General features: G+C 43.4%; 1 protein-coding gene across 2 annotated transcripts in view; it reads right to left on the bottom strand.

Moving 5' to 3' along the window:
- The window catches only part of LOC121574998 (protein NDRG3-like), a 55,879-nt gene extending 43,441 nt beyond the window's left edge, over positions 1 to 12,438 (bottom strand). For both annotated transcript variants that reach the window (XM_041887748.2, XM_041887749.2), the window contains exon 1: positions 12,219 to 12,438. The gene's annotated coding sequence lies outside the window, so the exon portion shown is untranslated. The remainder of the gene's footprint in view (positions 1 to 12,218) is intronic.
- Between the last annotated feature and the right edge of the window lie 456 nt (positions 12,439 to 12,894).

The following is a 12,894-nucleotide window of genomic DNA, read 5'->3' as shown; positions in this document are numbered from 1 at the left end:
GGACTGTCTGTGTCGTGTGGCTGTCCCCTTTCACTTTGGATCAAATAACTTTGATGACACAGTCCCAATTAAAGAACAGAGGATCCTCTGTGTGTGGGGGAGATGTTTTGGGGTAAGTAGTCAAGCATAAAAATAACACGAGAGAAACAGGGCAAGACAAATTCCTGGGACGCTCCCGCCTCCCTCCCAGCCAACCATTGAGGACAGATCCCATGCCTGCTTTCCTTTATGTGACTCAATCGTGCTGGCATGGCCACCATCTGAAAGGAACAACTAACTGGCCTGTGTTCAAACCAGGAACATCTGAATAGAAACGTCTGCCCTGGCTGCTCCGCATCGCTGCCCCCATTCCAGATTATTCCTAACACTCTAACCCAGGCCATTCGTTTGGTAAGAGAATTAGAGGGAAAATCTAAATTTCACGTTTCCCTTTCCCTTCCTATCAGGGGATTAACAACACGACTATAGTGTTAGTCTTATGTTCTGATCCAATCCCTCTGCTCTGTTCTGACTGGAGGGGGAGAGACTAGTCGGTCAGACAGAGCATCAGAACTGGGAAAAGATTCTCTCTCTCCCTCTCTCCTTCCCTCCCTACCATCACCCCGGGAGCTTCCTGTGATATAGGAGCACACCCAGGCCTGAGAGGAAGCGAGCTCCTAGTGCTCCAGCCTTAATTACACTCCTCCTTTCCCAGAACAGTCTGTTCTCCTGGGGCCCAAATCTCTCTTGTTACTGCACTGAGGCCTACTGATCCAAGCAGACAACAAAATCTCTCCTCTGTTATAGTGCACATGCAACCTCCCATCCACAGGGTCGGTTAAGAAAACATACGCTTTAACTGAAGAGCACTCACACACACACACACCTTAGCCAAAGTATTCAATCTAGAATCAACACACACATCATTCACCCATTTATAATTCACAATTCTTATTCACAAGCAGTGTGTGCAGTAGCATAACCATGTGTTAATTCAGGTGACTGCAGTGAATTATTGAGGTGACCATTTAAAGTGGAATTCTCTGGATCTTTGAAGGATTAACCAGCCAAATACATAATCCATTAATCCAAATACATAATCCATTAATATAATTAACTCATAATGATATTGGAAAACACAACCACACTCTCACACACAGATTTTAATTTCCTGACCCTCCTATAAGCATAACTCAAAAGACTGGCAATAATTCCCTGGTTCTACACAGACGGTTGATTAATGTTAAGAGCCACCCCTCCACCCTCCCCCCTCTCTCTCTCTCTCTCTCTCTCTCTCTCTCCCTATCTGGTACTAGACTAGGGCTTTGATAGGGAGGTCGTAAAGGGGCGGAGGGACGTGACCTTGTGGAGTCTCCTCCTTCTTACTCAATCTCAGTATCCGTCTCTTATCTCTCTGCCTCTCAATTCAATTCAATTCAAAGGGCTTTATTGGCAGGGGAAACATATGTTTACATTGCCAACACAAGTGAAATAGATAATAAACAAAAGTGAAATAAACAATCAAAATGAACAGTAAACATTACACTCTCAAAGATTTCAGAGGAATAGAGACATGGCTATGTACAGTGTTATAACGATGTGCAAATAGTTAAAGTACAAAAGGGAAAATAGATAAACATAAATATGGTTTGTATTTACAATGGTGTTTCTTCTTCACTAGTTGCCCTTTTCTTGTGGCAACTGGTCACAAATATTACTGCTGTGATGGCACACTGTGGTATTTCACCCAATAGACATGGGAGTTTATCAAAATTGGATTTGTTTTGAAATTCTTTGTGGGTCTGTGTAATCTGAGGGAAATATGTGTCTCTAATTTGGTCATACTGTACATTTGGCAGGAGGTTAGGAAGTGCAGCTCAGTTTCCACCTCATTTTGTGGGCAGTGTGCACATAGCCTATCTTCTCTTGAGAGCCAGGTCTACCTACGGCGGCCTTTCTCAATAGCAAGGCTATGCTCACCGAGTCTGTACATACAGTGCATTCGGAAAGTATTCAGACCCCTTGACTTTTTCCACATTTTGTTATGTTACAGCCTTAATCTAAAATTGATAATACATTTGTATTCCTCATCAATCTACCCACAGTACCCCATAATGACAAAGGGAAAACATGTTTTTTGACATTGTTGCAAACGTATTAAAAATAAAAAACAGAAATATCTTATTTACATAAGTATTCAGACCCTTTGCTATGAGACTCAGGTGCCTCCTGTTTCCATTGATCATCCTTGAGATGTTTCTACAACTTGATTGGAGTCCACCTGTGGTAAATTCAATTAATTGGACATGATATATAAAGTCCCACAGTTGACAGTGCATGTCAGAGCAAAAACCAAGCCATGAGGTTGAAGGAATTGTCCGTAGAGCTCCGTGACAGGATTGTGTGGAGCCACAGATCTGGGGAAGGGTACCAAAATATTTCTGCAGCATTGAAGGTCCCCAAGAACACAATGGCCTCCATCATTCTTAAATGGAAGAAGTTTGGAACCACCAAGACTCTTCCTAGAGCTGGCCGCCCGGCCAAACTGAGCAATCGGGGGAGAAGGGCCTTGGTCAGGGAGGTGACCCCAGAACTCGATGGTCACTCTGACAGAGCTCTAGAGTTCCTCTGTGGAGATGGGAGAATCTTGTAGAAGGACAACCATCTCTGCAGCACTCCACCAATTAGGCCTTTATAGTAGTGGCCAGACGGAAGCCACACCTCAGTAAAAGGCACATGACAGCCCCCTTGGAGTTTGCCAAAAGGCACCTAAGAATCTCAGACCATGAGAAACAAGATTCTCTGGTCTGATGAAACCAAGATTGAACTCTTTGGCCTGAATGCCAAGCGTCACGTCTGGAGGAAACATGGCCTCATCCCTACGGTGAAGCATGGTGGTGGCAGCATCATGCTGTGGGGATGTTTTTGAGCGGCAGGGACTGGGAGACTAGTCAGGATCGAGGAAAAGATGAACAGAGCAAAGTACAGAGAGATCCTTGATGAAAACCTTCTCCAGAGCGCTCAGGACCTCAGACTGGGGAGAAGGTTCACCTTCCAACAGGACAACGACCCTAAGCACACAGCCAAGACAACGCAGGAGTGGCTTCGGGACAAGTCTTTGAATGTCCTTGAGTGGCCCAGCCAGAGCCCGGACCTGAACCCGATCGAACATGTCTGGAGAGACCTGAAAATAGCTGTGCAGCAATGCTCCCCATCCAACCTGACATAGCTTGAGAGGATCTGCAGAGAAAAATGCGAGAAACTCCCCAAATACAGGTGTGCCAAGCTTGTAGCGTTATACCCAAGAAGACTCGATGCTGTAATTGCTGCCAAAGGGGCTTCAACAAAGTACTGAGTAAAGGGTCTGAATACTTATGCAAATGTGATTTATTTTTATTTTTATAAATTAGTAACAATTCATAAAAACCTGTTTTTGCTTTGTCATTATGTGGTATTGTGTGTAGATTGATGAGGGGCGAAAAACTATTTAATCAATTTTAGAATAAGGCTGTAACGTAACAAAATGTGGAAAAGGTCAAGGGGTCTGAATACTTTCTGAAGGCACTGTATGTTGAAGAGGGTGGGGCTCACACTTTAAAATATGTGTGAAACACAAACCAATGATTGCAACGTTATGCATAAGTACTACTTTTAACAATTTCCACAGAAAATCTTACAAAAACACATTTACCTGAAAACAGTGCAGATGCAACGTTTGGTAACAGAATGACAGTTTGGGCTGTTTGTGTAGCCCAACCCCCCCTGTCCACCAGCACAATTTTTTCACTCTAACTAACAAACAGGAAAACTCAATTTTAAACATTAAATCAAACAAAGAAGTATATGTATTAACCATAATTCATGCATCATCGTGACATGTAGGTCCTATGAGAGCCGATTGTTTGAGTAAGTCTTCCATGTTCCCAGTGTGTAGCCTACATCCACAGCCTCTCCGACTCAGCAAGGTCTATTTTGGTGTTCATGTATAAGTCATGTGGTGATCTGAGCAATACACTGCATGCACTTTTTGGGTGATGTGATTTGATTCTTCGAAGCGCTTGTGTCTATTGCTCTCTCTCACTCTCCCTCTCTCTCTCTTTAAGGACAAAAAAGCAATGATATCCCTGTTACATCAAGGGGGGTTGATTATAGAGCATGAAGATTGCACTGAACCACTGACAACACTAGCGGTGAAAAATGCAATACTTGTATGTTCACACCACATGATGTTATATCCACAGATTGAAAGAGAACACTGATTAACATATACCTAAACAAAATAGTCTGTTTTCTACCAGCTAAAAAAATTTGTGAGGTGTCTCTGACATTCCAAAGTAGGATTAATTAGAGAATGGACATTGTGACAATAGCAACTTGTATGCATTATCGATACATCGATACGACCAAACACGGCCCTCACAAAAGGCATAGGGGCAACTAAAAAAAACATACTACTGCGCGGAATGACAATAGATGGATGAATCCCAATAAATCTACTGCAATCTATAACATGGTCGCTACCAGCGCTACTCCAGCTAAAAATAAGGCTGATGGGCCTGTTCTCAATGCTGCTAATAGAGTACCTGCCTCCACTCAGCTCTGCACGCTGGCTGCCCTGCATGGGAGCTGGTGGGGACTGTCTGTAGGGGATTCCTAGCACTGCTTACTGGTGCAGATAGGAGTGAAGAGGCAGGGCAGAGGCAGGGCAGAGGGAGGGCAGAGGGAGGGTAGAGAGAGAAAGGTAGAGAGAGACAGAGGTAAAAAGAGGGGTAGAGAGAGAGAGAAAGAGCAGATGAGGCAGGGGTTCACATCATAGTTGAGCCACGGTGACGTGAGCCTTACTCCAGATAACAGGTTTACAGGACCCAGGGCTCTGATGTGTCTACACTACAGGACATAACACTGGCCCAAAGATGGGTGACAGAACCACAAGGCCATCGGTACATGTTAGTGTGACAACAGCGAGGTTCACACTCAGAGATAACCAAGACACTATAGAAAACATTCAAGGTAGTATTCTTTATTTAACACAGGCTTATGAGAGTATCTCTATGTGGATGGCAGGTAGGTAGGTTGGGTCTAGGTCAGTCTGTAGAACTGTATGGATCTGTAGTGAGCAGCCTGTTGGTCTAACCAAGCAAGGCTTTTTCCTGATAGAGCCATCTCACATGGTCATGGCCAGCTGTCACTGTGACAGATCAGGACAACTCAATCTCCCAAAGAGAGACAGAGGTGGACCCTCTCAGAACAGCACTGGCACCATCTCTTGTCTCCTGGTCGCCAGGGAGGCTGGCTGTGTCCTTGACAACCACAGGGGGCTGTCAACCCCTCTATGCAGCACTGCTGGTGATGGCATGATGCATAAAACCGCTCATCAGACCAACCGAAACAGTGTAAAAAGCCGCCCTTAGTATTATGGAGGCAACCCCCTGAAAGCTGACCATTCAGATAGGCTAGATGGATAGGCTAACATATTCAAAAGGTTAAGGTATAGATAAATAAAGACAAAGTACAGGAACTAAAAAAAGACAGTGAGATAAGAATACAAGCTCTGAATCAGATTCCTGCCTTCTGCGGTACAGATCTATCCTGTACACTCCAAACACATATACAGTGGGGGAAAAAAGTATTTAGTCAGCCACCAATTGTGCAAGTTCTCCCACTTAAAAAGATGAGAGAGGCCTGTAATTTTCATCATAGGTACACGTCAACTATGACAGACAAATGGAGATTTTCTTTTCCAGAAAATCACATTGTAGGATTTTTTATGAATTTATTTGCAAATTATGGTGGAAAATAAGTATTTGGTCACCTACAAACAAGCAAGATTTCTGGCTCTCACAGACCTGTAACTTCTTCTTTAAGAGGCTCCTCTGTCCTCCACTCGTTACCTGTATTAATGGCACCTGTTTGAACTTGTTATCAGTATAAAAGACACCTGTCCACAACCTCAAACAGTCACACTCCAAACTCCACTATGGCCAAGACCAAAGAGCTGTCAAAGGACACCAGAAACAAAATTGTAGACCTGCACCAGGCTGGGAAGACTGAATCTGCAATAGGTAAGCAGCTTGGTTTGAAGAAATCAACTGTGGGAGCAATTATTAGGAAATGGAAGACATACAAGACCACTGATAATCTCCCCTGATTTGGGGCTCCACGCAAGATCTCACCCCGTGGGGTCAAAATGATCACAAGAACGGTGAGCAAAAATCCCAGAACCACACGGGGGGACCTAGTGAATGACCTGCAGAGAGCTGGGACCAAAGTAACAAAGCCTACCATCAGTAACACACTACGCCGCCAGGGACTCAAATCCTGCAGTGCCAGACGTGTCCCCCTGCTTAAGCCAGTACATGTCCAGGCCCGTCTGAAGTTTGCTAGAGTGCATTTGGATGATCCAGAAGAGGATTGGGAGAATGTCATATGGTCAGATGAAACCAAAATAGAACTTTTCGGTAAAAACTCAACTCGTCGTGTTTGGAGGACAAAGAATGCTGAGTTGCATCCAAAGAACACCATACCTACTGTGAAGCATGGGGGTGGAAACATCATGCTTTGGGGCTGTTTTTCTGCAAAGGGACCAGGACGACTGATCCGTGTAAAGGAAAGAATGAATGGGGCCAGATTTTGAGTGAAAACCTCCTTCCATCAGCAAGGGCATTGAAGATGAAACGTGGCTGGGTCTTTCAGCATGACAATGATCCCAAACACACCGCCCGGGCAACGAAGGAGTGGCTTCGTAAGAAGCATTTCAAGGTCCTGGAGTGGCCTAGCCAGTCTCCAGATCTCAACCCCATAGAACATCTTTGGAGGGAGTTGAAAGTCCGTGTTGCCCAGCGACAGCCCCAAAACATCACTGCTCTAGAGGAGATCTGCATGGAGGAATGGGCCAAAATACCAAGCAAAGGTGTGTGAAAACCTTGTGAAGACTTACAGAAAACGTTTGACCTGTGTCATTGCCAACAAAGGGTATATAACAAAGTATTGAGAAACTTTTGTTATTGACCAAATACTTATTTTCCACCATAATTTGCAAATAAATTCATAAAAAATCCTACAATGTGATTTTCTGGAAAAAAAATTCTCATTTTGTCTGTCATAGTTGACGTGTACCTATGATGAAAATTACAGGCCTCTCTCATCATTTTAATTGGGAGAACTTGCACAATTGGTGGCTGACTAAATACTTTTTTTCCCCACTGTATATCGTGTACACTACACACACAGATCTACCCTGTACACTACACACAAATATATATCCTGTACACTACACACAAATATCTATCCTGTACACTCCAAACACAGATCAATCCTGTACACTACACACACAGATCTACCCTGTACACTACACACAAATATATATCCTGTACACTCCAAACACAGATCTATCCTGTACACTACACACACAGATATATCCTGTACACTACACACACAGATCTATCCTGTACACTACACACACAGATCTATCCTGTACACTACACACACAGATATATCCTGTACACTACACACACAGATCTATCCTGTACACTACACACACAGATCTATCCTGTACACTACACACACAGATCTATCATGTACACTACACACACAGATCTATCCTGTACACTACAAACACAGATCTATCCTGTGGCCTACCTACACTCCACAGACAGCAGACCATACAGATCTATCCTGTGGCCTATCTACACTCCACAGACAGCAGACCATACAGATCTATCCTGTAGCGTAGCCTTCATAAACTTAACACACAGATTTAACCTGTAGTGGCCTACATACACTCCACACACAGCAGGGTCACGACTCACCAGGGAGCCACACGCTTAAGCACAGGCCCAATCTCCCTGAGTGCTATTCACTGAGTGTTTGATGCTTGTTTGTCGTGTTCCTCTCCCTCTTCGTTTAACTGCACTCACAGAAACACAGCCCTTGGAGGGATTCAATTCACTGGGGTGTCATATCGTCAATTTGCTTTGCTGCAATTACAACTGGTAGGGTATTTCATTTTCTGGGCCAAGGATCAAATCCTTATATCTTTACCCTATCTGAGACCTTCCATCATTTGACTTCCTCCTCTGAAGGCTGAGTGTGTAGTGTTTACCACAGGAGGCTGCTGAGGGGAGGACAGATTATAATAATGGCTGGAATGGAGCTAATGAAATGGCATGTATTTGATACCATTCCACTAATTCCGCTCCAGCCATTACCACGAGCCCGTCCTCCCCAATTAAGGTGCCACCAACCTCCTGTGGTGCTTACTTATGTATGGGAGGAGCCTGACCACAAGCATTGATCTGTCTATGAAATGCTTTGTGGAATGGAGCACAGACCAGCAAAGCCCTCACAAGAAGTGCTTTAGCTACAGAACTCAAGAAACATGAGAAATCTATAACCAAAGGTAAACACAGCAGAACTGCAGTCTTTCCATTAACAGAGGACAAAGAATGAGTAGTAAACATCCATCAATTACTGTCCAGTCCATAGGTCTTTGAGTTTGCAAGAAAGGCATTTCACTGTACTTGTGCATGTGACATTAAAACTTGAAATGATCCGTTTTTAAGTTCAGTCACTGGACACTCTCACAGCACCTTAAACCTTGTTGAGAATATCTAACTGTGTAGAGATACCCGGATGTCGACTGAGAAATTCTCTGTGGTCATGTTACTAGACTACATTTCTGTCTCCAGAGCCAGGTGTCTCCTTTTACTGCAGCAGAGGTGTGCATGTGAGTGTGAATATGAATCCCAGGCGGCAGTGAAGGACAGCGCAGGGCATCCAGAGGTCCAGCTTGGAATCAGTCCATCTTCCTGGATCAACAAGCCAGCCACCTGTGCTCTCTCTCTCTCTCTCTCTCTCTCTCTCTCTCTCTCTCTCTCTCTCTCTCTCTCTCTCTCTCTCTCTCTCTCTCTCTCTCTCTTCTACCTCCCTCCCTCACCACCTGCTGCTGCTGACGCTGATAAAGAACAGAGAGAGACAGCTCCAGAGGTCTGATCCAAGAGATTGGCATTACTGACAAATGTGAGGAAAGGATACCACAGGAGCTTCATATGACCATGATGAGACTGTACAGGGGCTTAGAGAGGTTTACTATGTCCAGCACAGGCATGGGTCCTCAGATCCTCAAAAGTTTCTACAGCTGCACCATCGAGAGCATCCTGACTGGTTACATCACCGCCTGGTACGGCAACTGCTCGGCCTCCGACCGCAAGGCACTACAGAGGGTAGTGTGTACGGCCCAGTACATCACTGGGGCCAAGCTTCCTGCCATCCAGGACCTCTATACCAGGCGGTGTCAGAGGAAGGCCCTAAAAATTGCCAAAAACTCCAGCCACCCTAGTCATAGACTGTTCTCTCTGCTACCACACGGCAAGTGGTACCAGAGCGCCAAGTTTAGGTCCAAAATGCTTCTTAACAGCTTCTACCCCCAAGCCATAAGACTCCTGAACAGCTAATGGCTACCCAGACTATTTGCATTGTCCCCCACCCCCTCTTTTACGCTGCTGCTACTCTCTGTTTATTATCTATGCATAGTCACTTTACATCTACCTACATGTACATATTACCTCAATTACCTCGACTAACGTGTGCCCCCGCACATTGACTCTGTACCGGTACCCCCTGTATATAGCCTCGCTACTGTTCTTTTATTGTTGCTCTTTAATTATTATTATTATTATTTAATTTTTTTGACATCAGTTTATTTTAGTAAATACATTCTTAACACTTATTTTTCTTAAAACTGCATTGTTGGTTAAGGGTTTGTAAGTAAGCATTCCACTGTAAGGTCTATCTATACCTGTTGTATTCTGCACCGGTACCCCCCTGTATATATAGCCTCCCTACTGTTATTTTATTTTACTTCTGCTCTTTTTTTCTCAACACTTTTTTGTTGTTGTTTTATTTTACTTTTTTAAATTAAAAAATAAATGCATTGTTGGTTAAGGGCTGTAAGTAAGCATTTCACTGTAATGTCTACACCTGTTGTATTCGGCGCATGTGGCCAATAAAATTTGATTTGATTTTAAACACAATTTTATTTTATTTCATTTGACTAGACACACCAATCACCTCGGTATTGTGTGTTAGGCGATAGTACATAGTACAGTGTAGGCCTAACTAGTCTATTAGTGTTATTACAATGTAATAAGACTGACCATATAAGTATAGACCCAGGTTGTGAAAAGGAGACATATAGGCACTGCCACAGGACAGGAACCTGTGCATCAGCTCTTTCCTCTGATAGGTCCACTTAGCAGATAACCTGCTGTGCAAAGCAGGTACTGCTAAGGACTGCTGGGACTTCCAAAGCGTGAATTATATCCACACAGTTCAACTACAGAAACTGAAGATACATCACTGCTTCGCTTGAGGGCAAATAGGTGAATCTGTGCCTGTGTCATACAAACACAACAAATTTGGATAAGGGTATAGAGATACAGTAGCACATAACTATACTGACCAGTGAGTTAGAAAATAACTACAAACAGTGAAGTTGTCTGATACTCTAGGCTAGGAGACTTCACTACTAGAAAACTCACTATGAGAACTTTCAACAGCCTGAGAGTAAGACATGGAGGTGTTCCTGGAGGTGTCAAGACGTTGAAGACGCATGACTCCTCTCATTGCCATGGTTTACAGGGCTTTGTTTTGCCCTCCAGCCATGACAGACAGACAGGGAAGCTGAGGTAATAGAGTAAACCTAACAGACTGGCTGACTGGCAGCACAGCTTCATTAAATCTCTCATTGCCCCTGTGGCCACTATTCCCTGACATTCATCTTTCTAACTCTGTTAAAAGTCTCACATCTCTCCATCACCAGACTCCTCACTTATGGGAATGGGGTACAGTCAGGAATCTCATTTGTGTGTGTGTATGTGTGTGTGTGTGTGTGTGGTGTTTACCTGTGCCTGTACAACACGGTCTCAGGTATAGTATAAGTAGGATCCCACCAGGTGTAGGGCTCACTCCACAGAGGAGAAATGCCCACCACTGGCCTCCTTCTAAACAACTTCTCAGCATGGACAATGGCTAATCCACAACTTTTAGACACTCCCACCAGTTAAGCATTACTTTTTAAAGTGATAATTAACCATGGTGGACTGCAGCTCTCTCCCAATAGAATAGAAGGCTTAGGCTATTATGATAACAACACTGTCCAAAGTATAATTTTGGCCAATCTTTCAGTCACATACTAAATCCTCGTAAAACCATAATAAACTCACAAAAAGCCTGTAGTGGTCTTTGAATGGGAGCACTGTTGTGAATGACAACAACTGGAAACTATGTCACTGTTTGTTGTGTAAACTCTACCCCCGCTTTGGTGATTATATGGCATTGTTGAGGTCATTCAAGAAGGGAGGACTCCCTTCCAAAAACTGAATTCAAACACCTGCGCTGAGGTCACACCTGAATCCAATGACCTACACAGCTACACCTGAGTGACCTTCACCAGGTGACTGCTGACATTGTCATGTAGTGCAAGAAGAATGATATGTAATATCTCCACGCCATTGGTTGCCAACTACAGCATGGACTTGCCAAGTCATGTCTGTTTAATTCAGCACTAACATACATTCATTTATTGAGTACGAAGCAAGCAACCATATTATTCAGTACGCTATGCATGATTTGTAACGTTGATGTTATAATGAAAGGTTCCAGACATGAGGGTCGAACAGGCACCCTGTTGTAGATCTCTATCTCGAGGATGGTGACACAGTGACAGAAATATTCAGCAACATACAGTAACCTTCCTAATCGTTCGATGTTGAGACATTATAGACATGGGCTATTGACATACAGTATGAAGTAATACACCTGTGACTCATGAAAAATAAGTTACTCATTCAACAGGAAATTGTATCCTACAAATGGGCTACTGTCGCAGCAGCGAATCGTGTTAGAGGAAACATTAAAGTGAATAGTAGTTCAGTTACAAAGTTGCAATGCATTTCATGTCCTGCATGCACCATGACACTTTAGTATCAAAACACCCGTTTTCATTGTTTCATTTAATTGTTTCAATGTAAAGTCCGCAGAATCGCGGAATGATACAACTGTGATGTTTAATTTAGGCTACTCATAGAAATTACCTAGGCCTACATTAGAACTGGTTGGAAAATGGATATAGAATATCATATCAAGATTACACCGCGAGCTGGTGGATTATCGACACCAATGGCCACATCTGCATTTGGCACAGCAGCCTATTAGAAAATGCTGTCTCGATCAACACTTACCGCTTGGGTTGAAGACGTATCCGTTCGATCCGCGTCAAATCCTCCGGGATATATTTTAGGGTTAAATACCAGTGTTTAAACTGCACCTTCTCTTTGCCTAATTCCTTTCCTATTCCAACTAGTATTACTATTTCGATGTCACTCTTTCAAGGCGGAACTACACATTGCGTCCTAGACATTAGGGAGGACACGAGAAGCGAACGAAGCAGCCAATACGAGAGGAGGCAGTACAAATTAATTCGAACGCCCCCAAGAGGTTAACTGAGAAGATGATGTCTAAATAACGTGTACAGTTCACTTTTTTTTTTTTCTTAGATGGGGGCCCATCATTCCCATCACCGTGTTGTTGACCCATTTCTCGGAGATTATGCGCTTAGAATTCACATGGAGTTTCTATTTTCAATCCTCAACTGATTGTATAAGCATACAAACAGGCTGTGCTGCTGCTGCAACATGTTACATAAAACTTTTTGATCTAAATTTCCGACATGTTTTCAATTTGTATTTCCAGACCAGCTGTATAAATGTAGAGATCAGCAGAACGGTTTCCTTCAAATTCTCATGAAATGAGGGAGACAACCAACATGCATTGAGAAAGGGATAGAAAACAAGAGACTTTATACTAGGCTACCTGTATGTAAGATTTAAAAAAAAAAATGTGGGGGGGATTTGTGCT

The sequence above is a fragment of the Coregonus clupeaformis genome, chromosome 10, assembly GCF_020615455.1.
Source record: "Coregonus clupeaformis isolate EN_2021a chromosome 10, ASM2061545v1, whole genome shotgun sequence".
Classification (NCBI taxonomy): Eukaryota; Metazoa; Chordata; class Actinopteri; order Salmoniformes; family Salmonidae; genus Coregonus; species Coregonus clupeaformis.
The sequence above is the reverse complement of the archived record's forward strand: the minus strand, read 5'-3'. Positions and strand labels throughout refer to the sequence as shown.